At 35.6% G+C, this 25,677-nt stretch overlaps 1 long non-coding RNA gene across 1 annotated transcript in view; it reads left to right on the top strand.

Annotated features, from left to right (window-relative positions):
- Positions 1 to 5,635: 5,635 nt before the first annotated feature.
- The window catches only part of LOC309624483, a 39,563-nt gene continuing 19,521 nt past the window's right edge, over positions 5,636 to 25,677 (top strand). Inside the window, exons 1-2 of the long non-coding RNA XR_014241966.1 lie at positions 5,636 to 11,892; positions 11,943 to 25,677. The exon at positions 11,943 to 25,677 is cut by the window's right edge and continues 19,521 nt beyond it. This is a non-coding gene — a long non-coding RNA (uncharacterized lncRNA). The remainder of the gene's footprint in view (positions 11,893 to 11,942) is intronic.

Genomic DNA, 25,677 nt, shown 5'->3' with positions numbered 1-25,677 from the left:
CTGTAATAAAAAATATTTACAAGACATTGTGCTCTACAGAATACCATGAGGTTGGTACATTTTAAAATTGTCCTTAAAAACAAATATTTTACTAATCATATTTTGATCACATAAAGATGGTAAATAAATTATTCTATCTATCATTTATCTATTTATTCATCAGAGTTGAAGCACTACATGACTTGGAAATAATTCAGAAACGTGGAGTAACTTTTTTATCTACTATCTATCCATCCACCTCAGTCATGGATATTCATATTTGCCCAACAGTAAAGGAAACCACCTGCATGATTCATGGCTTATCTTTAGCTTAGTGTTTGATCCTTTTTTATGTTTTGGTGTTTTGTTTTGTTTTGTTTTCCATGTACCCTGACTTAGAATGCCATTTTCTGTTCTTAAAATTATTACAACTGAAAATAAGTTTGGTTACATGTGATTTTCTCAGCTAATCCCCTTTATTCTCTATATTTCAATGTGTCCAGACAAACAAGTACAAAAAGAATTCCTCTCAGCCCTTAAATGTGACATTAGGGGCATCCATGTTCACTTACAGTGGAGGATCAGAAGGAATCACAAATCACCTGGTTATTGCTTTTGTGATTCAGTCTGCAAAACCAGTTCTGGAAACTCTAGTCTACCATTCCTAACAACTCTAGCCCACTTTTCTGAACTTCAGAAACAGTTATTGTTCATATAACCATATTAGAGAGTATAATATACCATCTTATATAACCTGGTATTATATATATGAGTCAAATAAAAGAGGCATATATGTAATTACACTTTCCTTGAAAAATTGGAATTGAAAATAATTTGTTAAGCATTTCAGGCAAATAAGTGGATCTTTGTTGCTGTTGTTTCACTTAATTATTTTTTATTCTGTTTTTTAGCACAAGTATTTGCCAGCAATTTCTAACCAAAAATCTACTGGATTTTGAGTTGCTTTTTTGGTAATAAGGCAACCCAAAATAAATCTCTGGTTTTGATGATAATATTATGTAAATATATCATTATGGACTGAATTGTTTTCCACCAAAGTTCATTTGTGGAAGCCCTAAACTCCAGTGTGGCTCTATTAGAGGTAGGGATTTTAAAGAGGTAATTAAGGTCAAAGGAGGTCAAAAGGGTGGGGCCCTAATTCAATAGAAATGGTGTTCTTATAAGAGGAGGAGACACCAGGGGTGAGTTTGCACGGAGCAAAAGCCATATAAGGACACAGAGAAAAGGCGGCCATCTGCAAGCCAAGAAGTGAGGACTTAGGAGAAATCAAACCCGCTGACACTTTGATCTTGGATTTCCAGGCCCCTGAAATATGAGAAAATAAATTTCTGTTGTTTAAGCCAACCATTCTGTGGCATTTTGTTATGACAGCCCTAGCCGACTAAAACAAATCCCATAAGCAAATCAGACTCTGGGTTCAAAGGAGAGTTGTGTTCTTACTATCAGAACATATCTTCAACACACACAATGGTGTGCAGCACAATTCAGTTGACTGAATTCAAGATCCATGTAAATTGACAGCCATCCCATCCACCACCTGATTAGGATAAAAACAAATGAGTAAGTAATACAATTTTCGGGTTCCTTGATTGGATGCAACAAACAGGCTACTGTTTAAAAGCTGACAGGGAATTAATTATTTAGAACCCTGTGCTGAGAGTTTGAGTATGAGCACAATCCACTCTGATATCATAAAATTTCTCCACTAGAATTGGGGTTGTATTTGTCATTGTCACAGGAGAGCAGAGTACTTTTGGCTGACCAAGGACAAAGGACAGAAAGGATCCTGGAACTTCCAGACATACTTGCATTAATCCATTATCCTCTGTACAAAGACTAGGACAACATTTGAATTTGGTGAAAGAATAATTGTGGTTTTCTTCTGGACTATATCTACTGTACTGCCTGTGTCTGGAATGTTTATGAGGTCCTCAGAGTCAAGAATGACTCTTTTACTGAAAACTTTCTGGGCACATCCATGACAACAATCATTTTTGTTATTTTAGGTATAAATATATTGTTTCTCCTGTTAGGTTTTCATCTTCTGGAAATCAAAGACCATGTCTGATATGTTACTTTAACACTTACAAATGTAAAGTATACTTTTATTGAGAAGTCTTTAACTGATACATTTATTTTATTTTTTTTCACCTGGAACTATTCCTGCTTCTGATTATCTGACTAAAAAGGAAGTTAGGAGAAAGGACACTTGCAGAATGAAAGGGTTTGTTCTTAGTGAAAGATTTGAAATATGGCCTTACTCTTGAATGTACTCAGGACGTATATGAGTTATCATTCTCTTTTTAGGATAAGTGATCAGATGAGGGCCTAGTTAAATAATATACACTTGCTACTTCATGAAAATATTCAATATCAGATACCCCACACCTTCCTAACCTACACTGAGAAAATAGTAATGATAAGTAGGGGATACAATGATATGTTTCAATATCTGTGACAGAGGGAAAAATACTTTCAAATTTTCAAATTACTTTTAGTCAGTTTAGGCAACAACAGAAAATCTATAACAGAGACATATTCAGCTCATGCTTTTCCCGCCACACAACTTAAGAATGTGCCCTAGGAAGATTTAAAAAAAAAAAAAAAGAACTGTTCATATTAAATTAAAATTATGTTTAGTATTCAAAGATTGACCATAAAAAAAAAAAACTAAGATATTGAACATTCTTAATAGCCTGCTTTCAAAATCAAAAGAAAACAAAATTCGTAATATGAACAGTTAAAAAAAATTATTTCACCTACCTATTTAGTAAATACAGTGCCTGAAATATTTGCAAGGAAGAATAGTGGATAAAAGCCTTGTTTCTATATAATTGATACTATTGATACTTACTAATCTGTCTTGTGAAATAAAAGTGAATTTTTAAGACTGAGAAATAGACTATTTGTATTTATTTGGTAATTAAACTGATTTATAATTACAGAAAAATGTTGGCAAAGTGATCATTGACATTAAAACTTTCCATATATTTTATTCCCTTTGCAATATTAACATTTTTCATGATGCAGACTTAATTAGATGCTTTTACTGGAGTCAGAATAATTATAGCATTTAAAAAATAATATAATACAAAGTATAACATAACTTCAGATGCTAGAGATGCTACCAATTTTTACGCTTTCATCTAAATATATACACATATAAAAGACGATAACAAATGGTTTTGCTCCATTACTTGTTGTCTAGGTAAAATATGGATAATTGGGGTAACTATAGTAGATTTTGAAAATTCAGGTAGATTCACATTTACTGCTGCTTTATACTGTATCTAAGAGATTTAAAATTACTTTTTGTTTATTTTATAAAGACTATTTTCTTAAATATATTGTAATATCAATGTATTCCACTATTTTCCGAGAAATTTGAGGCTCTCTTGAATGAGACCCCTGGACACACTGACCTAATAGTTCTAATCTACCTTTTTTGGAAGCTAATTTCAGAGCTTCCAGCTGTGTCTCTGAAGAACAGTATCTCTGCCTTTCTTGGAGGTTAATCCTACCGTCTTTGCTCAAACCTCTGTTCCACGTCCTCTCTCAGGCCTTCTTTTCCTTGTATCTTTCACTTCTACTTATTTCTATTAGCAAATTTTCCTCAAAGTAAATGTATGTTCAAATCTCTTCTACTTTAAAATAAATAAGATATAATTCTCCTTCACCCCCAAATACCTAGAATGACAGTTCCTTATTCACTGTTTTTACTTCCTTACATGCAATCCCCTTTCAATCTGCCTCAAATACACATATCCACATTATCAGCTATTCCAACAAATCTGTGTCATCCTGCAGTACCTCTCATACCATCAACTACCCATTTACAGAAAACAGAAACATGAGTTAAATTAGTTTCCTTCATTTTCCCCAGGGTTTACATCCAATTATTTTTCTATCAAGATTTGTTGCTCATACTTTATTATCACCATTCAAGTCTCTCTTTCATTTCTGATACAGTGTCGGGGAGGAAGAAAACTTTCCTTTGCCCTTCTAGGTTCTTCTGTCTGGTCTAAGAATTAAATTGCCATAAGGAAGATAAACAGGAGAACATCAAATTTAATTCTGTACATATGGGAACCCCACATACCTGACAGGTTCAGACAGAAAGGTAAAGTGAGGTATATAGGCCATATACCTAAGGAATGGGACAGAGGCCTGGGGCATCCAAGGATAGGAGGATTATTCACAGGGCAACAAGAAGAAGAGCAGATGTTTAATAATTAGATGTTTGCCCTGCCATATAGATGGGGTCACTTAGATAAAATTTGTCTCTGGTAGTAACTCTTTTTCAGGAAAAAAATCTCCAATTTAAATTCTTCAAGGTAGTTAAGGCAGGGACAATTGTTTCCTTTGAACCCAGAGGGTCTCCTTTAGCTCAAAAAAATCCACATGCCAAAGTGGCACATTTTGGGGAGGGCTGTTCTGAACCCCTAACAACATTCCCTACATTATTTTGAATATTTATCATTTTTCATCTGACTATGGAAAGAGTTCTTTCTGTTGTTTTCCTCCCCCAAACTTGTTTCATTTCAGACTTTCAATGAGAAACCTTGTTAAAATGTGTGTTTTATCATGTTTTCCCTGCAAACACTTTAGTGTCACTTTTGGCATTAATTAAATTGTTACATCAGTTTTATAAGAATTAAAATTAGGATGCTATAAATTGATATTATTTTGGTTTGTAATATTATTTGATTTTTTTTTTTTTAGAGAAATTCACGTTCTTTTATTTATTTATTTATTTATTTATTTATTTATTTATTTATTTATGACTGTGTTGAGTCTTCGCTTCTGTGCGAGGGCTTTCTCCAGTTGCGGCAAGCGGGGACCACTCTTCATCGCGGTGCGCGGGCCTCTCACCATCGCGGCCTCTCTTGCTGCAGAGCACAGGCTCCAGACGCGCAGGCTCAGTAATTGTGGCTCACGGGCTCAGCTGCTCCGCGGCATGTGGGATCATCCCAGACCAGGGCTCGAACCCGTGTCCCCTGCATTGGCAGGCAGACTCTCAACCACTGCGCCACCAGGGAAGCCCCTATTTGAATTTTTATAAATTGTTTACAGCTGTTATCAGCTACATCTAACATATCCCTTCATTTACAGAAGCTTAAATGAATTTTATTATTTATTTACCTATTTAAATTATTTGCAAATTGATTTTATAATTAAATGCATTAAATCATCATTATTTTTGCAGTATTATTTCCTGCTGATAATATTTATAAGCAATTTGTGTATGGCATTTAAAAATATAAATTTGATATTCTTCTAGAAAGCTTACCTGAATTTAACTAAAATATTCAGATATTATTAGTAAATCAGAATGTCATGCCATGTTATTATGTTGATCAGACCTGATGATACTCTACAAAGTTAGTGGATCATTGATCATGCCACAAATACAAGGATGCTGGAAATGACATTGATGTAGCAGGTAGGTATTTGATTTTTGAAATTCAAACCTGAAGAAAAGCTAAATACTTGATTTTTTTAGTGAACAACTGGGCAAAATCTAAATTTAACCCTATTTGTGTTTGTGTGTGTATGTAATATCAAAATTTTAAAAATTAGTATTTTATTATATGTAATATATTCTGACATATTCTTTTTTGGGGGGCCCAATTATTTCACTTAAAAATTATGTTGTCTACTCATTAAATTGATTTTATTTCTCATTTAATAGCTCCCAATCTGCCACTCAAAGATGTTAAAATGAAGTATAAATTATTGGTAATATATATTACTGAGACATCAGGTTTTAATACCAAAAGAAGAGTTCCTTGGTACCAGGATACTTTTAAGAAGAGATTGGAACTTTGCATCATGGGAGAGGGTCATTTGGACAGCTGTGAATGAGACTGAGAATTTTGAATATTGATGTTCCTCTGAACAACTTTAGCTGAGGAGACAGCTTTAGTTTACCACATCTGAGGGAACAAGCCTTCTATTTGCTATATACCATATTTTCAATAACTGCTTTATCAAAATCTGATATTGATTCTCCTCCAGGTTCTTCTCCCATTCACCACCACATCTTATTGCTCTCAAGTACAAAATGAGTTAGATTCCAACATAGTCTTGAATATAAATATTGAAGATTTATTCTAGAAGGAGATAGCCTATACACTGAAAGGGCAAGCCTACAGTAATTTATATTATTAGTATTCTGAAGAGATTATGTGGGAGGTGATTTCAAGCGTGTTAAACCAAGTAAGAACAAATAATAGGCTTAGTAAAGCCGATCTCTTTACTATGGATATAGTCACCTAGAATTTCAGATTTAGTGTGTTGATTCATGAACATGGGCATGGAGTTACAGTTGCGGTATTTCAACAATTGTCACCTGGACTAATGAATGACCTACAGTTAATATCCTTCAGTTTTATCTTTCAGAGTCCTGAGCAGGAGTTAGAAATAATGTCTATTTCTTCTTTACTATCCTTTCTTTTTTCCCTCACCGTGAAAAATAACAGTGTACCCCAAGTCATACACTGGACCCATTGCCTGCTTGAACAAGGCTGTGGGTTTCTTGGCTACAAGAAAGTGTTGGTACTCAATGCAGTTTAGATGTGTTTTAAAATTTTAATAATGAGTATGAAAGTTTTAAAAAGGTCAAAAAGTGGGATCTTTGGCATGCTGCAGAGAAAGGAATCTGCAAGCTCAGGGGGAAGGAAACCTTGGAATGGATCTATTATTTACAAGCTGCTCTGTATCTCCTAAGCATACCTCCTGGGAGGATCAGAAACCTCTTTCATTACCAAAGATTTAGAAAATGCACTAGTGAAGGACGCACCACTATTCTTGAAGTAATCTCTCTTGACTGTCTTGTTTTGGTTGGAGGTAACCAAATCTCATTGCCGTCAAACTGTGCCATTTCATTATTTTTTTAAGATTTGTATCATTTTCCAAAGTTATGTTTTTTATTTGTTTTTTTTTTCATTGTATTTTTACCCACTAAGACACCGTTTTCATGGTGAATGAGAGCAAGAACCATGGTGCTTGCTCATGCTATATCATCCCTAGCCTTATTTATAACAGTTCATGACCCAAACCTGGTGGTCTATAAATACAAATGGATAGGTAAATGAAGGGATGGATGAATGATACATTAACAGAATGAGACAAGATAGTTCAATATGTGCTGATCCCCAAGGACCTACTGTTGATAAATGGCTTTGAATTTGAAGGATATTAAGATTTATTGAAGAATTTGAGAAGTAACATGATCTATTTTTGTTTTTAGAAAGAGTACTTTGACAACTGACGGAAATCTGTCCCAAAGGAGGAGGGCAAGGTAGGAGCAATACAGAATAGATAGAATCCTAAACTAAATTGCATGTGAGATGCAGAGAAGAAAATGATGATTATTAAGAGGGTAAAATCTATCAAACCAAATAAAAATGAATATTGAAGATAACGGGCAAGGTGGAGAAAATGATATTAAGTATATTACAGATTTCTTTGCTTATTATCTTACTTATAAGGCACCTGAGATTTTGTTTTGCTCTTATATGTTTCCATAGAAATGGTTAAGTACTTATTCAGTGTAATGGCATCTCTCCCATTTAACAGTTCTGAGAGAATGAATACATATAAAGAGCTTAAAATACTTTTTAAGAGTTATATAATCATGCACATTATAACAGTTTATATTTCCATTTTCAAATTTCTTTGAAAATATTTTTGATGGGTTGGAAAAATGCTCTCCTAAATACACAATTTTTATCTAAACTGCCTAAACTTCAAGTAGTACCTACTGGAGCCTAATAATTACTTTAAAAAGTAATATTTTAAATGAACTGTTTTTCTCTAACTTAATTATAAAATTTTGTTTTATAAACTACTATGTAATTGGCACGGTCATCTGGGATTTAAATGTATTTAGGTTATATTTCCATAACTCATTTATCTGAAAAGTCTTTCAGGTTAAGAGATTTGAATGTTTTATTATGCAGTGTTTTCACTTACAAAGAAGAAATTTTAAAAATTATTCTATGTGGATGTAACTCAGGGTTCGTGAGAGGTCTAGGTCTCTTTCTATTTTTGAACCTCCTAGTCTTGGGCAAACAGAAACCCTAGCACATGGGACCCTGGCTTTGAAGTGTCTTTCTCAAAATGTTCTAAGTCCACCTAGAGGGTGGAACCAGGCAAAGCTAGCAGAGCTTTTTTTTTTTTTTTAGCACTTAATTTTAATTAAAATTGGTAGTTTAGATTAAGAACAGGACTAGAATAGTGTTTACAATCAACTTCTGAAAAATCACATTTATATAAAGGAAATAAAACAGGCCAGCAGAAGTCCAAAAAAGGTGCAGCTTCTAGTATTGCATTTGGATGAAATATGCTGTTCAAGGTATAATACTTAGGCCACACAAGGCCAGGAGGAGGAGACAAACACAGAGGACAAACCCCCAGGTAGTATTTATTCTGGATTCTCCAGTGAGCTCAGAAATATGTAGGTGGGGCAACTCAAGCTCAGACCTGGATCCATTTGGCTCTAAATTCACCTTTCTCCATTTTGGAGCTCTTACTAACACCACTGTCAGTAGCAGGTTTGATTTCTCTGCCATCCCATGGAATTATTCAAACAAGTAATCACATCTTCCTGCGGGACCAGGGGTCACCCCTCACCCCAATGGCTCCTGCTTCTTCACTATGATCCTAAATGCAACTCCTTATGGCTTTGTGTGGCTTGCTTTGCCATCCTCCCCTGGGTTATGAGTATATGTGATTAATAAACTGCTGTTGATTTCATCTGTCTGGTGTTAGGTATCATGTATTTGGCCATTCCCTACAACTCTAGGTGGAAATCCCTTCCTCACTGTGAAACAGCCAGTAAGGAAATTTTATTGTGGCTACTTATAAGTCAGTAACAATTCTTAAAATTTATTATTATTTCAACATGAAAGAGCTATTTCTGCTCATAATTGTCTTCATGTACATTAATTTGACTATATTTGTCAAAATTTGTATTGCAAATTGACAAGAGAAGAAGAGCTTTAAAAAATCATTTCAAAGGTTTTTTACTATTTGTAGATGCATTTTCAGACAAAGAAAAACATACACAGAAACAACAACAAATGTGGTAGATTAAAGGAATAGCTGAGATGCTTAAAAGATTATAAGGATAGATGGTCTGTCAGTTAGGTGGGTGATTCTTATTCTCTAGAATGAATTCTTAATCTCTTTAAAATCATAAAATAACACTTGAGGATTTTAATAGAAATGCTTTACTCTCCAGAGGAAACTATAAATTACATCAAGCAAAAAATAGTTTAGTCTCAGACAAGGTTTGGGATGAGAAATTTCTCTCATACACTCTAGATTGCGTTCAATATAGGCACACATTTTAAAATTGGATATTATTTGTTCTGAATTTTCCACTCATGTGCTATTTACTTATCTCCAATCTATATGCAAAGACATCATATTCACAACTGGACCAAGTACAAACCACAGAAAATTTTGATTATGGTATTGCCAGGTAGCAGCATTGATTCAGCACCATTTTTTTTCCCCGCCACAGAAAATCTACATTTTTGTCTTTCAGGTTTTCTTTTTATCAAGAGGCTTATATTCTGACTACTTCATCTAAATATGTACAAAGGAAAGAATGATGAGCAGGGAATTTGTGAAAAAATGAACTTAAATTTTTACACTATTCCGAAAGGAAAATATTTACAAAACTGCTTGATTCCACTGAGAAAATCTGCATATATTTATTACTGTTTCTGATATAAACAATTTTGACATCTTGAGAATATCTGTGCTTTCCAAATTGAATATGATTAATAGAAAGTACTTATGAAATTTTGAAATTACGTATTACAAAATTCAAGAGTCTTATGTTTAAGATTTATTCAGCTAACATTTTTATATTCATTAAATGTTTCAGTTACTACAGTATTACCTGAGCCATATGGTATGTGAGAAAAATACAAGAAAGTGTTTTAAGAAAAAATATCAGTAGGAAAAATACTAAGAATAATATCTGAGATGGTATTTCTCATCGGAGTGCCACTGGCATTTGGTTAGGGACAGCTTTTCCTTGTGCTGGGTAGTCCCATGCATTGCAGCATGTGTAGCATCCCTGGTCCTTTGTCACTAAATTACACTAGTAACTCCCAAACATTCTGGCTTCAAATAATTCTGTCACCCAATTACAACTGCACCTGGTTGGTATCACTCCTGGTAAATATAGTTTGTTTGAACTTCTATATGATCTATTCTGTACCACAACATCTAGAAGAGTTCTTTTTAATATTGCTGAGTGTCCAAACTATTTCTATATTTTTCCTTCAGTCCCACCAAAAAGTGATGATCCTTTCCAAAAGACTTGAATTTCTCTCTTTTTTTATCCCCCCTGCTCCTGCTGTTCCTATCCTCCGAGGACAACATTCAGCAAGGTACCACATTTCATGGACTTCAGGAAAATTCTTAGGTACTTGTATTTCAATTTAACACACTGCCCCAATATACTTACAATACTCTGACATCATTTCCTTCTTCACAAGCTTCCCCTCCCCCTCCTCTGTTTCTAGGCAGGGAAACACAAACCACATTGGTTATTTTAACAAAGTTCAAATAAAGAATTATTTGAACAGGTAGTAGAGAACTGAAAGGGCAAAAAAAAAAAAAAAAAGGGAGGTGGGCACCAAGGATTCAGAGAGACAGTAACTTCAGGAAAGAGCTTCCACCTGTAGAGCTGGGAGGAACAAATGGATGAAGTTAAGACTATAGATTTTGAAAATTATATTAAAGACACTGAAGAGCAGAGACTCAGAACTAGGAGACAAGGCACAGCCAAACTGGCTCTAGAGCTAGTGTCTAGTAGAGCACTGAGATGTTCTCTTAAAAGTTCAGCCGAATCACTAGATAGGGTATAAGATATGTGTTGTTGGAGTAGTATGTTAGACATGACATGGTATAGATGTTGAACCAATTGTCATTTTATCTTGCTGAGATGTCAATAGATAGAAGACTTGCATCCAGAAATCAAGGTGTGATAATAGGACTGACTTGTATTATCATCACTGTCAGTGACCAATTGATGAATTTGTATTTCCCATCCTTTATAGTATAGGAGGGATTAAGGATCCTGATCTCTTTGAGGTGGGGGAAGTGAATCACTTCCATGAACTAAAGTTATGAATGCTATCAGTTTATTTTGGGCTCTCAGTGCAGATAGATCAGTAAGCAAGGTAAGGCCTTACTCTACTGGTGGGTGAACTATCTAGTAGATAATGGGTGCTAGACTTATTGCTACATAATGGGGACAAGGAAGAGGAAGTCTGGAACTCAGAAAATTCACTGGTGACAAAATCACTGGCAATGCATTTACTGTGGCCTGAAAAGGGCTAGGTAAGCAGGTGGTTATAACCATCAGACTTCCATGTCTGCACCACTCTCCTGAACAAGAAACACAAACAACTGATGTGCTAATCCAGGGCAACGGTTGCTAGAGAAAGGGGATGAGCATTATATACCATCTTGGGAGCAGTTGCTGCAGCAGGGACTACAGCTTGTTCCACTTAACACCTGGTGTCACATCACTTTTAGATATTTTTAGCCCTTAATTTAAAGCATCGATAACAGAGGGGACTCAGCATAGGGCATAGGCAGATCTGAATGATGCAATAGATGGACTTGGGAAGTGAATGTGGATGCACTGCCTTGTATCTTCTTGGTCACTTCTGAATCCAGTTGAAGCCCCCAAAGACATTTTCCATGCACACTGACAGCATCCCACCTCAAGCTCTCCTGTCACTCTGCTTGTCTGATGGAGGGCTTTCTAAAGTGCCACAGGAACTAGCTAGATCTATTTGGTCTAAGATTCAAACCTTGGGGCCGAGACACCCACCAGCTGGTGTTGGAGGCTCTGGGGAGGTGCAGAATCAGTTCTACACCCACCAGCTGGTGTTGGAGGCTCTGGGGAGGTGCAGAATCAGTTCTAACTGGAATCCACTAATGGAGTCATTGCTGAATTGGTGCTGACACAATCAAGCAGGAGAACAGTAAGGAGCAGGTGCATTATTCATCCTCCAGCTTGTCAATCTTCCCCTGGTGTTCCTATTGGAAGAGCTAAACTGGTAGCCAGCTAACAAAGGAAAGATGTGCTGGCAGAGTCCCCATCTTAGCAGCACAAAATGAATAGAGAAGGATGACAATATGTTAAAACTAGCATATTCTTTGAATGTTCTCCTGATTTGTTTCTTAGGACTCTGATTTCATTTTTTTACACTAAAATAGTCTGTTAACCTATAGTAAATTATTATCTGGTGAGAATGCCTTTGAGAAACATGTGTGTTTTCCTGGGAGATAAAATACTGTTTTTGTCTTCTAAAGCTTTTAACAACCAAATAATATAGACTAGGAGCTTAAGTCATCTTCTGACTCTATCTTTACATGACAAAGAGAGGAAGCTCTGGTGTCTCTTCCTCTTCCTATAAGGCCACTAATTCCATCATGGGAACTCCACACTGGTGATCTCACCTAAGCCTAATTATTCCCCAAATCCCATCTCTAAATACCATTATATTGGGGGTTAGGGTTTCAACATATGAATTTGGGGGGAACATAAACATTTAGTTCATAACAAATACCATAGAGACAATTGTTGGATTTTTTACATTGTAGAATGGGGACATGACAGATACCATGCCATATGGACTTATCTACTCTCTCTGAAAATGGACTTTCCTTGTTCTCTTTGCCAGGCATAACATTGACACCCAGTAAGACTTTTCAATTCAAATTCGTGGAGAGTTAGCTATAAATCTGTTTTGCCCACCTATTTGTATAGTTGTAGGTATTTTCTAATCAATTCATTTCAGAAGAAAGTCTCTCTAGGCTCTGTCTTAAATTGATGTATAGAATCCTTCAAATACTGTGTTAATAAATATAGGGTTACTAACAGTTTACATTGCAATCCACTGAAGTAGATGGTGGCAGGGGACACCTTGTGGTCAAAGCAGCAAGTGAATTTCTTTGAACAAAATTCAGAAATATCAGAACATGATCATTTTATATGTAGAAGAAAATGGAGGAAAGATAAATGTAAGACACAAAAGACACAGAACTAAAAAGAAGCAATATAATTATTACCTATAAGAATCCCTATCAGAATTGACTTACACAATCCAGAAGTGAAAAAAACAATTACAAAAAATGATAGCAACAAAGCCTTTACATTTAAGTATCCCACTTTTTGGTCAATGTAAAATTATTCAAGGGTACCAGTATCTATTATCTAAGTTCTCATTTCCAATCATCATTAAACCTGGTTGCTTCTTCTCATATTTCCTTCCAACACTGTACTTTAAGAATAAAAATAGTAAGAAAAGTTTAAAAAAAAAAGAGAATTATTATGACTCTTGATTCACAGCATAGGTTAAACATTTTTTTTGTTATATGATATTTGCTTCTATCCATTTATATCTATCTGTATCTTTTATTTATTTTGTAATTATATTGCTGAACCATTTCACATTTTCTGCACGTTGTATATATCATAAAACTTCACTCTAGTTATGTATCTTCTAAGTACATTTTCTACGAAAAAGTGATGTCATTATTACATGTAAAACATTTAAAAACTGTGTAATTTAAATCTCGTTTCACATTTACATGTTCCCAACATTACCAAAATTATCTTTATAGTTGTTTTGTTTATAAATCTGGGTTCTGTCAAAAAGAAAGTATTATAAGTGTTTGTTTTGTTCTTTAGCTTACATTTTTTCTTCTTTTTTATGGCCTTTAAAAATCTTTCTTCACATTTGTTATGAAAATTTTCAAATGTATAGAAGTATTAAAAGCATCTTACAATAAATATACTTACCACTGATATTTTATCATTAATATTTTACTTTATTTTATCACATATCTATTCATCACTTCATCCATATGTCTGTCTTTCATTCTACCACAATTGGCACTGGCCAACTATTTTACCTTTGACAATTGCTCAGAAGTCTGCAAAATGTGCAGATGAGGTTGATGGTTGGCCAGAGCATCCAGTGCTAAAATGACTGCCTGAAGTGTAATTAATTGTGATGACCCTTGGGTCCCATTTTATATTAGGATTTCCTGGTTAATGTATTGAAAACAGCCACTTCCTGCTGTGCTCCATCGTGTTCATTGATGGTGATGCCATCTGTAAATTATATGAACCTTATTCTCTGTTTACTCAGTTAATCATAGGAAGTTCCTTAGGTGGCCAAGAGGTCTGGGAAAGGAGTGACCTCCTACAGCAACATGACATCTGTCAAAGAAACTGCAGGTGGAATATACAAGAAGGTCCATGTTTACCTCCATCCTGTAGCAAGGAGGCTTCAATAGCTGTGCTGAATTTGTGGTTGCTGCTTCAATGATCCGAAGCACAGTAGGTAGTTTAGCATGAAGGATAAGGAATTGTCACTATAATGGCATGTACTGTAGGGCCAAGAGGGGCAGTTTCTTGCATCAGAAACCCATGGGCAATTTCTGGCATCAAAATTGCAAGCTAAACTCTAAGAATTAAGAGATGAAGTTTCTAAAGCCTCTACAATAAAGGAGTTTTTGTTGGCACAAATGGAAGTGCCTGCATGAATTGCTATATGTACAGATACTAGCACCTTTTGTTGAAGGGAGTTTCATTCAAGATGGGCTGATTTGCTAGTAATCGAATAAATTGTCTTAAGTAAAATTTGTAAATAATAAATACTTTTCCTCCAGGACCACCCAAAAGATCCTATCAGATACTTGTCTTGTTTTAACATCATGGGTACTGAGAGCATCAATAGCTGTTTTTTTGGGTTTTGTGTTTTGTTGTTGTTGTTTTTTTTTTTTTTTTTACAATGTCAGGGATAGAGTATCCCTCAGTTGACAACATAGTTTACAGAAATTTAAATGCGGTGATGGGATTTGCTATGTGTAGGGCAATGCCCATCCCTTTTTGTGAGCCCTTTTGTGAGTATCTTTATATCCTGAAGGAGTCAAATGAAACTCCTCAGAGGAGGATACCATCAGTGCAAGTTTATTCCAGTACTCTTGAATAGAATTGAATGTGGTTAAGATCATGCCTACAAAGATTGTGTGAACTATCAGAGCTACTGGGGTAGACCATGGATACCCAGGTAAAAGTACATAATGTATCTTCATCTGAGATGTTGAAATAGACACTGAAGAGAATATATTAGCCTGAACTAATAAGAGCAAAATATTTACCAGTTGCTGATTGGATAGTCAGTAGTCTCAATAATATTGGTTATGGGACTGTCAGTGGATGGGACCATGGCATTAAGTGGCATTAGCTGTGATAATCCATGTGAGCTGCCATTCATCTTTTCCAAGTTTAAGACCAGATTGGACTGTAAATAGAGAATTAGTAGAAATAATCACTCCTTCTTTGAATAAATCTTGTACAATGAGTTTCAATCCTTGAGAGAATTTACATTGGGCCATATTAAGTATTTTATCTGTGGGGGAAGGGCCAAGGGGTCTTACTTGTCAAGCCAATTTGCAAGTGCCAAATTAAATATTTTAATTTATCATTCATTGGATCAGAGTGTCCATGTACACCATGGGATATTTCAGAACAATGGGTGCTATGACCTTGGAAAATTTAGGCAAGGTAATAGTTACAATAGTTAAGGTGAGGCATAGCTATTCGTCCTCTATTTTTTCTTCAGTAACTTCTCTAAGATTATAGTGGCACCTCATTTAAATTTAGTGGGATCTCCAGGTATAAATGAAATTTGAGTCCCTGTATTGCTTAAGGCCATGAATGATTGCCAATTGTGCATTTTGGTACATGTTAAAGTTAAATCAGAGACCATGTTTTAGAGGTGCAAAACCAAATCTGTGCCTTGTTATTTGCTGTATAAATTATTTTAGTAAACCCTGTATTTTTAGTTGGTCCATTTCTTTCTTTCTTGTTTTTGCTATTGTCACCCAGCTCATATTTATGTTTCTTCCTCCAGAGAGCCTCAAATCAGTACCATCAGGGTTAAACACCTATCCCTTAGAAATGCTTGAATTAATTCCTTGGCTCTGGTGCCATGTATTCTTTTCCTTATAACCTTAGGATCAGTTTCTTTTTTGGTGACAGAAATGTAGGTAGCAGTGGCAATACAAGTTATTTTGTAGGATCCTAGTGAGCCATCTGCTTTTCCAAATGTGGACCTCAGTAAACCAAATAGTGATATTTTTCCTCCACAAAAGCAATTATCTGATGGGCCTATATATCAGACATGGTATACGTTTTTCACGTGCATGTTCTGTAGAATGGCAGCCAACACCAGGTTGAGACACACACACAAAGGTCATAGGGTAGAAATTGTTCCCCTGAGCCTGAGGTCAATCATGTGTATGCTGGAACTGAGATGCGCAATTTCATCCAAGACATACTGATAGCTCTGGGCTAAGTCACATGACCCAGGGCCACTTTAAGGAGGACCTCAGTCCTCATGTCCCAAATGCCAATTATCAAAACTTCTGGCTTAGGTTGAGTAATATCCATAACAGAAGCAGTATAGAACTCAGGAAATACAGCACAACGCAGTACAGCTTACAGTGTAAGCTAGCCAACAAGAAGCAGCTCAAAGTACATGCTTTGGTTAGGCAACAGAGTCAGTTAGCAAGCTAAACAAGAGAAGAAAGATTCCAGGCAGTGGTGATCATCATCTAAACACCCAGATTACGGTGCCAATTGTTGCAGCCACTATGAATAGGAAGGATGGACCCCACCCTCTATTCAGAATGGCTTCATACGTTAAAACAGATGACACCAAGCGCACACACCAAGAGGGTATAAAAAGATTTATTACTCATATAATAAGGTTTTCTGGGGAATTCCCTGACATTCCAGTGGTTAGGACTCTGTGCTTCCACTGTAGGGGGCCCAGGTTCAATCCCTCATTGGGGAACTAAGATCCCACAAGCCGCGCTGGCCAAGAAATAAAAAATGAGGCTTTCTGGAGATAGCAGGGTGACTCATAAGTTGGTCCAAAAATGAATTGAGAGAGCAGATACAGAAGACTGGCTTGGGGTTTTTTATTGCTGTTAGAGCATAGACCTAGGGTGAGGATTCCCATGTGGGCAGGGAATTTCTCACCAGCACCAAAGGAGGGAGGGTCCAGGCTTCCTTAGCTTTGCCAGATGTGGGGCACAAGGGAAGGAGAGAGAGGAGACCTTAAAATATGGCAGCAGTAAAACACCAAAAAATATAATCAGGATATTTATGACAACTGTGCCTGGAAAGTAGACAATACTAAAATGTTCTAGGAAGTACCCAGAGTTACCAGTGATTTTTAATTTTATTATCATTTCTAAAAAGTGCAATATATTCTGCACAAATAATATTAGTTTAAAGCAGGGAACCAAATTGGTACCTTCTTGTGATATAAGAAAATAAGTAAATATACTTCTATGATATTCTCAGCATATATGCATAGTTCATATTTTTCTCAAAATTAAATCTGCCTCTCTGAATATATATACAGATAAATACTACATAGGATTATTATCAATATTATTAAATTGTATTCAATCTTTATGCTTTTGAAACCATAGATTAAAGTGATTTAGTTATTATCTCATTAATTAACATTTTGCAAGCACTTTTCAGGAGTGTTTAAGTGATTTACTTAATGCTACCAAATAGGAGTTAGAATATAAAACTCTCAGTATATTGCTCTTCTAATATTATGTTCTGGAGAGTGACAATGACTTTACCCCACTAGGATAGTCAATTCATTCATATTTGTGATGAATATAATAAGGTGCATCTATGTATTTCGGATTTATAACAGAAAAAAATCATTCTATAGTAATATCTTACTGAAGGGATTAATTATATTAAAGTATATGCAAAATTATATATCTATACATGACATATATAGAAAGAAAAATACTTTTATACTAAACATATTTAGGAGATTTTAGCATTCACACTTAGATATAAAACTCACTAGCTCATTTTAATCAGCAATGATCACCATTTTACCTTGTAATACATGTATTCTAACTCTAAAGTACTCAATATTAAATTAAATTATTCATTCACTTCCCCTAAGCATACAATGACATATTGCCTAACTTAATATTAGCCTTTTTATTAGTTTAATAAAATAGTTCAATATCTTAACGTGTTCAATTAAGAAACAGTTGCATTCATTCACAAAAGTACATTAAGTTTTACTGTGAATTCAAACCCCACTGATCCTCCAACCACAAAACATAAAAGTAAAATCTACAGGCATACAGTACATATTTAATATCAATTAATTGATTCTTTAGTATTCAAATCTGCTGATGAAATACATCAGAAGATAATGAAACCTAAACTGAATCAGTCAAATAATCTTTGTATTTTCAGGGCTCAGGTCATTTTTATATTTAAGAAGAGATCAGCTTTCACTTTTTAAATTTTAATCCCCATTGTAATTCAAAGTTGTTAGCTTAAATCACATGAAACTATGATGTCCATTATGGCAATCATTAGCCGCATGTGGTCCTTTAAATCTCTCTTTCAATTAATTTTAAACTGTCAATGCTTCAGTCACACTAGCCACATGTCAAAGGCTCACAAATGGCTAGTAACTACAACATTGGAAAGAGTAGAAAAAGAACAGAAATTTGAACATATCAGAAAGGTTATAAGATATGCAAGATGTAAAATGGGGACAAAGTACAAGGAATACAGAGTGCTTTACTGTAAAATAAGAGAACAGTTGCTGGATATCCATATATTATGCATGTAGATTAGAGATTTTCAATTATGTGTATCCAGAAATTGTTAAAAGTATATCACAGGCTGTTTGCAGTTTATACACACATCTGACATATTTTTAAATAGTATTTTGAATATTTCATTGATTAATTTTCATTCATTAAAAAAATTCAGAAGATATAGAAATCTACAAAGAAATAATTCCCAAAGTCTCAGTAATGGAAATAGTCAATATTAATTTGCTGTAGTATTTTTTCCTGGAACTTTGTTTTTTCTAGACATACTTTTAAAATAATTACTAATTTATCTCTTACTGAATGCAAAGTTTCAAATATTATGTTTGCACAACTATATATAAATCTCGTTACCACACATTTTCTTAAAAAAAGATTATTACCTGTTTTACATAGTTGCAGTCACAATGTATAAATAAAAGCTCTATACATAATTTTTACTTATAATTCTAATATAATAATTTTCTATCAAAATTAGATTTTTGTAATTCCTCATTTAAGCTATTGTCATTTCTCTGATTATAAATAGTAGAATATTAGAAAACACTAACATTTACGCTGAGAAAAATCATTCATAGTCTTATTATATCTGTTCGTGCATCCTTAGAGGGATGCTTATTCAAAGCAATCAACTTCCCTCTTTAAATCTGTTCTGCTTATGAGAGATTAGTTCCTGGTCTTAGTATGTGATTTTCTACTCCTCTTTAAGAATGTGCTAAGAGTTAACAGCAGCAACTTTAACATTATGTCTGAAAAGCAAGGGGGATTACTACTTTTATATGAAGGGATGAAATGTTACAGCAGGATTACTCTGCCCATTAGTGAGAGATAAATTCCAGAAGTGGTTGAATAGGACTTTGAATATTCTTTCATCTTTCACTGATTAACTATCTTGGGGAGAACTGACATGTGAATTATGGAGAAAAATACAAAATTATGGACCAACATCATGTTTATGAGGTAATATACAGATATATATTTCTAGAACTGAAACCAATATCATAATGCAGGCTCGTTATATTTTCTACAAAACTAGAGACATGTCAGTTTGATTTTCCCCAGAAACAGTCCTGAAACAAAGAAAATATTACAGGTAGATTTTGGGGAAGTGATCCATATAGTACAAGTGAAGGCGTAGAAAAGAGTGACAGAGGAAAGAGAATAGCCAATAAAGTGTGATTTTATGAGTAAGTTATGAGATGGGCAATTTAAGCTCAATCTTCTTGGAAGTAACAGAGAAACTATGTAGAGTGTCCTCAGAATTGTTCTAAGGAAGTATGAGAAGATAAGGATATTTAACCTCTGGCTTTTGTCCTTCATGAATTGAGTGCTGACTATGACAACCTTAAATCTCAGGCATTCCAGCACTATCCAACTGGTGAACCTAGCTAGCTCCCATGGTGCTATAAGAAGCCCTCAGTCAAAGAAGCAAAGAGACACATGTGTCTGAGTTAGAAAGCTGTCAGTGTTGAGGGAAAATGTCTTCTGCAGATTTACCTGGACTCAGAGGTGGCTAAGACAGTACAAAGCACTGCATCTACACTGGCTTTTATAGTTCACCCATTGCAGCATTCAAATCTGCCCATGACCTACACTGATTTCTTTCTGTTACGGAAACTTCATAGTAATGGCTAGCCATAGTCTTGAAAAATGATGTCAACACTGGAAGGTAAGTCCACAGGCTAGAATCCCTGTGCTGCAACTACACCAAAGACTGTAGTTAATATTTATTTTCTTTCTTAATCAATTGTAACCCTCATCTTTGGCTAGCACTTCAGCTGGTTGATTTTTGTTACTATGTTCAGAAGCTTGTAAAGGTATTCCAATGAATCCTCTGTGTTCTAGATTTATTCTTCCTTTTTGCTTTTATATAGGAACATGCATAGAACTTTGTTACACAGGCAATTCACCTACCAATAGAGTAATGCCCTCTTTTATTTTATCTTATTGATTGATTGATTAATTGATTGATTGCTGGGCCAGCATTTGGAGACCAAAATGACCTGAAAGTATCCTTAAATTTAGTGCACTGGAAGGGATTTTCTCCCCTTACCCAAGCTCCACATTGGTACACATATATAACATCACATCTACTACACTGCTTCATCCACACAATTCCCATTTTGATGGTTTAGATGAAATTTTAAGCGAATAAACCAATGCTCTATTGGCTAGTAGTTGATGTAGTTTGTAGTAGGACCAAAGGGTCCCTTTTAGACCAATTTAATCTTCACCCTAAAATAGATCCTTTGTCCTAAGGGGATGTTATATGTGATTTTACACTGTTATATCAGGCAGTTTATCATCTCTCAGATAGTAGTTTCGCAGAAGCACCAAGAACAAAATTATCAAGAGCAGAAAAAACAATTCCATATCCAAAATAAATGTCAGTCCAAGGGAGGAAAATTTGTTACCTCCTCTAAGATGGAAGTTATCTCATGTAAACAACTTGACAAGTGATTGGTCTTCTAAAAGAATTATATCACATTTATAATTCAGTGCTGGTCTTTGAAGCTGACAGACTAAACATTAACAGCTGCCATCTGTAAGATAAGCCATAGTGAGAGAGAACCCATGTGGGTTGAACCTGTCTAGTTTACATTCATATCACCATGGCTACACTATGCATGGGACTATTGTTTAAACACTAGAGTAGCTTAAGATAAAAACTGATTAACATCCACCAGATGAATTATGCTGTTTTTTCAGCAGCACTACTGCAGTGGGTACATTTTGTTGGGTATGGCCATTATAATAAAGATTCTCACAGTTTGTACCTACACCTATCCTTTCATACATATGCTTCTTTCCCAGGCTCACTGATCAGGTCATTCAATTTTGCACTTTGAAATCACTACCACCAGTCAAACTATTGGCCATCCATTCAATTTTGCTCTTTAAAGCCACCACTACTTGTCAAACAATTGGCCATTGCCTAAGTATCTATGTAAGCCTTACAGAACACTTCTCCTACTCTGCAAAGTTGATGACTAAGTGGACTGTTCATAGCATTAAGATTTTCCCTCAACCTGTCATTCAGAACCATCCCTGAAATGTACTTCAGGGTGACAGCAGTTCATTTTCAGCTTATAATAACATATCAAGCCAACTAATTTGCAAATTAAATCTGAGTTTCTTCCCCACTGTATCTGCTTGAACCACATACTAAATTGTATCATTTCCATTTCATGAAGGATCACTGCCTGTCTAGTAATATGTCTTGTAAAATCTTACAATAGCCAATTCATGATGGGCATATCTGATTTTGTAGTTACTTGGTGCTCCATAATCAAGACCTCAGATTCTAGAAGCACCAAGAGCTTCTTTTCCAGCATTGGGTAGTTCTTTTTTGCAGAAGGCATGATCAAATTCTGGAAACATAAGGGTCTGCACCATGACTCTCCTATAGGTTATTGCCTCACAGATATCCTTATCTACATTGAGTACCTATAGCGTAATTTTGCCCTCTGGGTCATGTGGCCTGAGTGGAATGACAGGTTACACCAGACCCTGGCTTTGCTGCAAAGTCTTCTTTTATTGAGACCTATTTAAATATGAAATCCTTCCAAGTGACTTGTTAAATTGGATAGGGCCATATTTCCAAGTATGCTATATACTGCTTTTATAATTTGCAGACGCCACCAATTATGAGTCTCTTTCTTAGCGGTAAGATGTACAAGGTGGAATATTTTCAGGGTACATATCACTGGACTCTGAAAATCTTTACCAATATAACAGACTGCCAAAACTTTGTGGATTTTATCTCACATGATCTTGCATGCTTGTGTCTGAACAGGACATCCAGATACTTCCCACTTTCTGTTTATCATGCTTAATTAGCAACACAAATTTAATAATATGGACTTCCATAATGTTTTACAGAATATCAAGATGGCCATGGTCCCTCCAGATTATATATTGAAATGGAGATTATGGGAAATAACTTCAGCCAGAGCCAAGAAAGTGGATGTATACTATTATTTTTCCTTTGTGAACGTGAGTGACCTTTTTTTTTGATTGATTTTTCTGATGCAGATGGAAAAGAAGAAAATTACCACATAAATATCCAATTACCAAATGCTAGAGCCTGTGTTAATCTATTAAAAATACAATATTTGATATAACAGCTACAATTGGGGCTAGTAATTGGATAAATCTAGAATAGTCCACTGTCATTCAACATGATCTGTGTAGTTTTCATAGGCACCATACTGATGAACTGAATATTAATATCATGTAGACTATCACGGTGTCTTTTAAATATTCGAGAGTAGCAATTCCTACTATCTCACTTAGTATATGGCTGAGTGAGGTGATTTCAGGAACTTTTAATTAACCTTCTTACCATACTGACACTTATTCCACAATTAGAGAACTAATGTGATAGCGCTATGATTTACTGCTAATTATGGCTCCACTCAGAAGACACACAAATGACTGCAGAATTAATCCATGAATCCACTGTAATCTTTGTGAGATGGCTGTGAGATAGGATGTTTTTTTACTCAAAATTATTTAGTAAGCCCCTACTATAAATGAAAATAATAGCATTTCAGGTTCTTTTGATACTAAGCCAGGTCATAACTTATATTTAACAGACATTGACATATATGGGTATTTATTTTCTTACTGTACAGTTGCTCTGGTAAATATTCTTGTATCTCTTTAAGGAAAAGATTAGGGTAATATTTATTATATGAACATGTGATAGTGTTACAGGGTCCTTCCTGAAAAGAAACAGGTCTCTTCAATTGTTTTTCAGATCATGATTTTCCATTATGTCAGCTGACATCTGCCTTGTGGTCTCCAGCTTTGCTAATTTTTGGTTCCGTAATAAGCAGAACCCATGTTGCCAACTCATTAACATTGACTTTTTAAAATAACATGGTCTATTTACCCTTACAATAGATTCTTTTTTTTTTTTTTTTTTTTTACTTTTTCCTCCTCTTTTATTTTTTTTAAATTTTTATTGGAGTGTAGTTGATTTACAATGTTGTGTTAGTTTCAGGTGTACAGCAAAGTGAGTCAGTTATACATATACATATATCCACTCTTTTTTAGATTCTTTTCCCATATAGGTCATTACAGAGTACTGAGCAGAGTTCCTTGTGCTATACAGTATGTCCTTATTAGTCATCTATTTTATATATCGTGGTGTGTATATGTAGATTCTTATGTATCAAAGCTCCCATAGCTTTCAAATGCTGGATATAGTGAATAAGCCAATGCATCCTATTTTTCTTGTACTTTATCCCAATCTACTACAGGTAGGAGATTCAGTAATTGTTATTCCAGAAACCCACAGACTATCACCAAGCCACTTAACAATAGCGGGGTTCTTATTGCTATCTGTATGTGGACTGATTCAATTTCTGAATGTCATTCTGAAAACCTAAAGTTACTTCTGGTACCCAGTCCCTTGGCTTTGGTTCCTTTAAGAGCAGAACCTGAGACAAGGAAGTAAGTTTAGGCAGTTTATTTGAGAGATAAATTTATGAAGCTCAAGTACGGGAGAGGAAGAAGTTTGACAGGCAAACAGGAATTCCATTTATTTATACCTTAAATGAAAAGTTTGCTGACATCGGCAATTGTGGCTTAATCCATTGGGGGCCCTATGAGGAGCCATGAAGCATGAACCTCAGGATTGTTTCAATAATAGGTTAATTGGAATTTTTATCTCTTACTTCTCATCCTCCAGTTGTTGATGATTCTGGTTTTGTTTAGTCACAGGATTCAGAAGTAGAGCAGAGGGCACAGAGGAAAAAGTTGAGATGTTTATTTGCCTCACTATCTCACAGCTCTTTTATGGGTTTGTCATGCCTGTGTTCCCCTTCCTCAGGCCACAACATGGGTCGGACAGCACCGCCCCAAAATCTATAGCTCTTGTAGCAGTTAGGAAAAAGCTCCCTCTTCTCACTCCCAATTAGGATTCTCCAGAGAAACAGAAACAATAGTGTCACCGGCAAAGCCTATTAACAATTCCTGGGAAATAAAAATAGAATGTGGGTAATACGGTCTAACCTTTTTTCCTTTGCGCTTAGTCTAGTCTCACTCGCTCATAGGGTGCTGCATGCAGAGGTCTTGTCGCAGGCACCTCAGACCAGAGTTCCTAGTGCGAAACGGCTGCGGTGACACCTCAGCTCCCGGATGGTATGTAGAAGTGCCACACACGACACTCAACTCAAGATGGCGGCACTGGGACGTGTGCAGAAACGCTGCGCCCGGCACTGCGCTCTGGCGCCTGAGCGGCACAGCCGCGCCCACCTCGTGAGAACTCCGCCCTCGCCCCTCCCCGCGGACAGAGCCCTAGAAAGCAGCCCCGCCCACTGCCTGTCTGGGAGAGTGTGGACTTGGATCTCCATTCTTTGATAAAAAATAAAGCTCTCTTTTGCTTTTGAATGGAACCCCGTCTCTTTCTAGTGACGCCAAGCAGGAGGACTCTTGTTGGGTCCCAGATAGTCAGTAACACTTGTTTTTATTAAAAGCTTGCTGCCTCCTGAGACGCTTACTCTCTATATAGAACACTTCAGTGATTAAACAAATCCAGCAAATTATCGTAGAAAGATCATGATCTTTCCGAAATATCTATCGCAATCATTCAGTTTGTGGCTCATTGTGTGACTGATCCAACTTCAAGCATGTAAACTAAAATACAAGGATCACATCTGGTTTTTTTTGTTGTTTGCTTTTTTTTTTTTTTTTTAATGCCACATTGGGGATGGCCATTTGCTTTACTCAGCCCAGCCATTCAAATGCTAATCTCTACCAGAAACACCCTCACAGACACACCCTGAAATAATGTTTAACCAGCTATCTGGGCATCCAATAGCCCAGTCAAGTTAAAACATAAAATTAAGCCTCACACTCCTCTTGCCACTTAAGTTCTGGGAGTAGCAGTGACTTCATACTCTGGCTAGTTAGTGCTGAGTAACTTCCCTGTCTGTTACA

Source organism: Balaenoptera borealis, assembly GCF_965194805.1.
Source record: "Balaenoptera borealis genome assembly, chromosome: 2".
In the NCBI taxonomy this organism is placed as follows: domain Eukaryota; kingdom Metazoa; phylum Chordata; class Mammalia; order Artiodactyla; family Balaenopteridae; genus Balaenoptera; species Balaenoptera borealis.
Note: the sequence above shows the minus strand (reverse complement) of the source record. Positions and strands in the feature narration are given on the sequence as shown.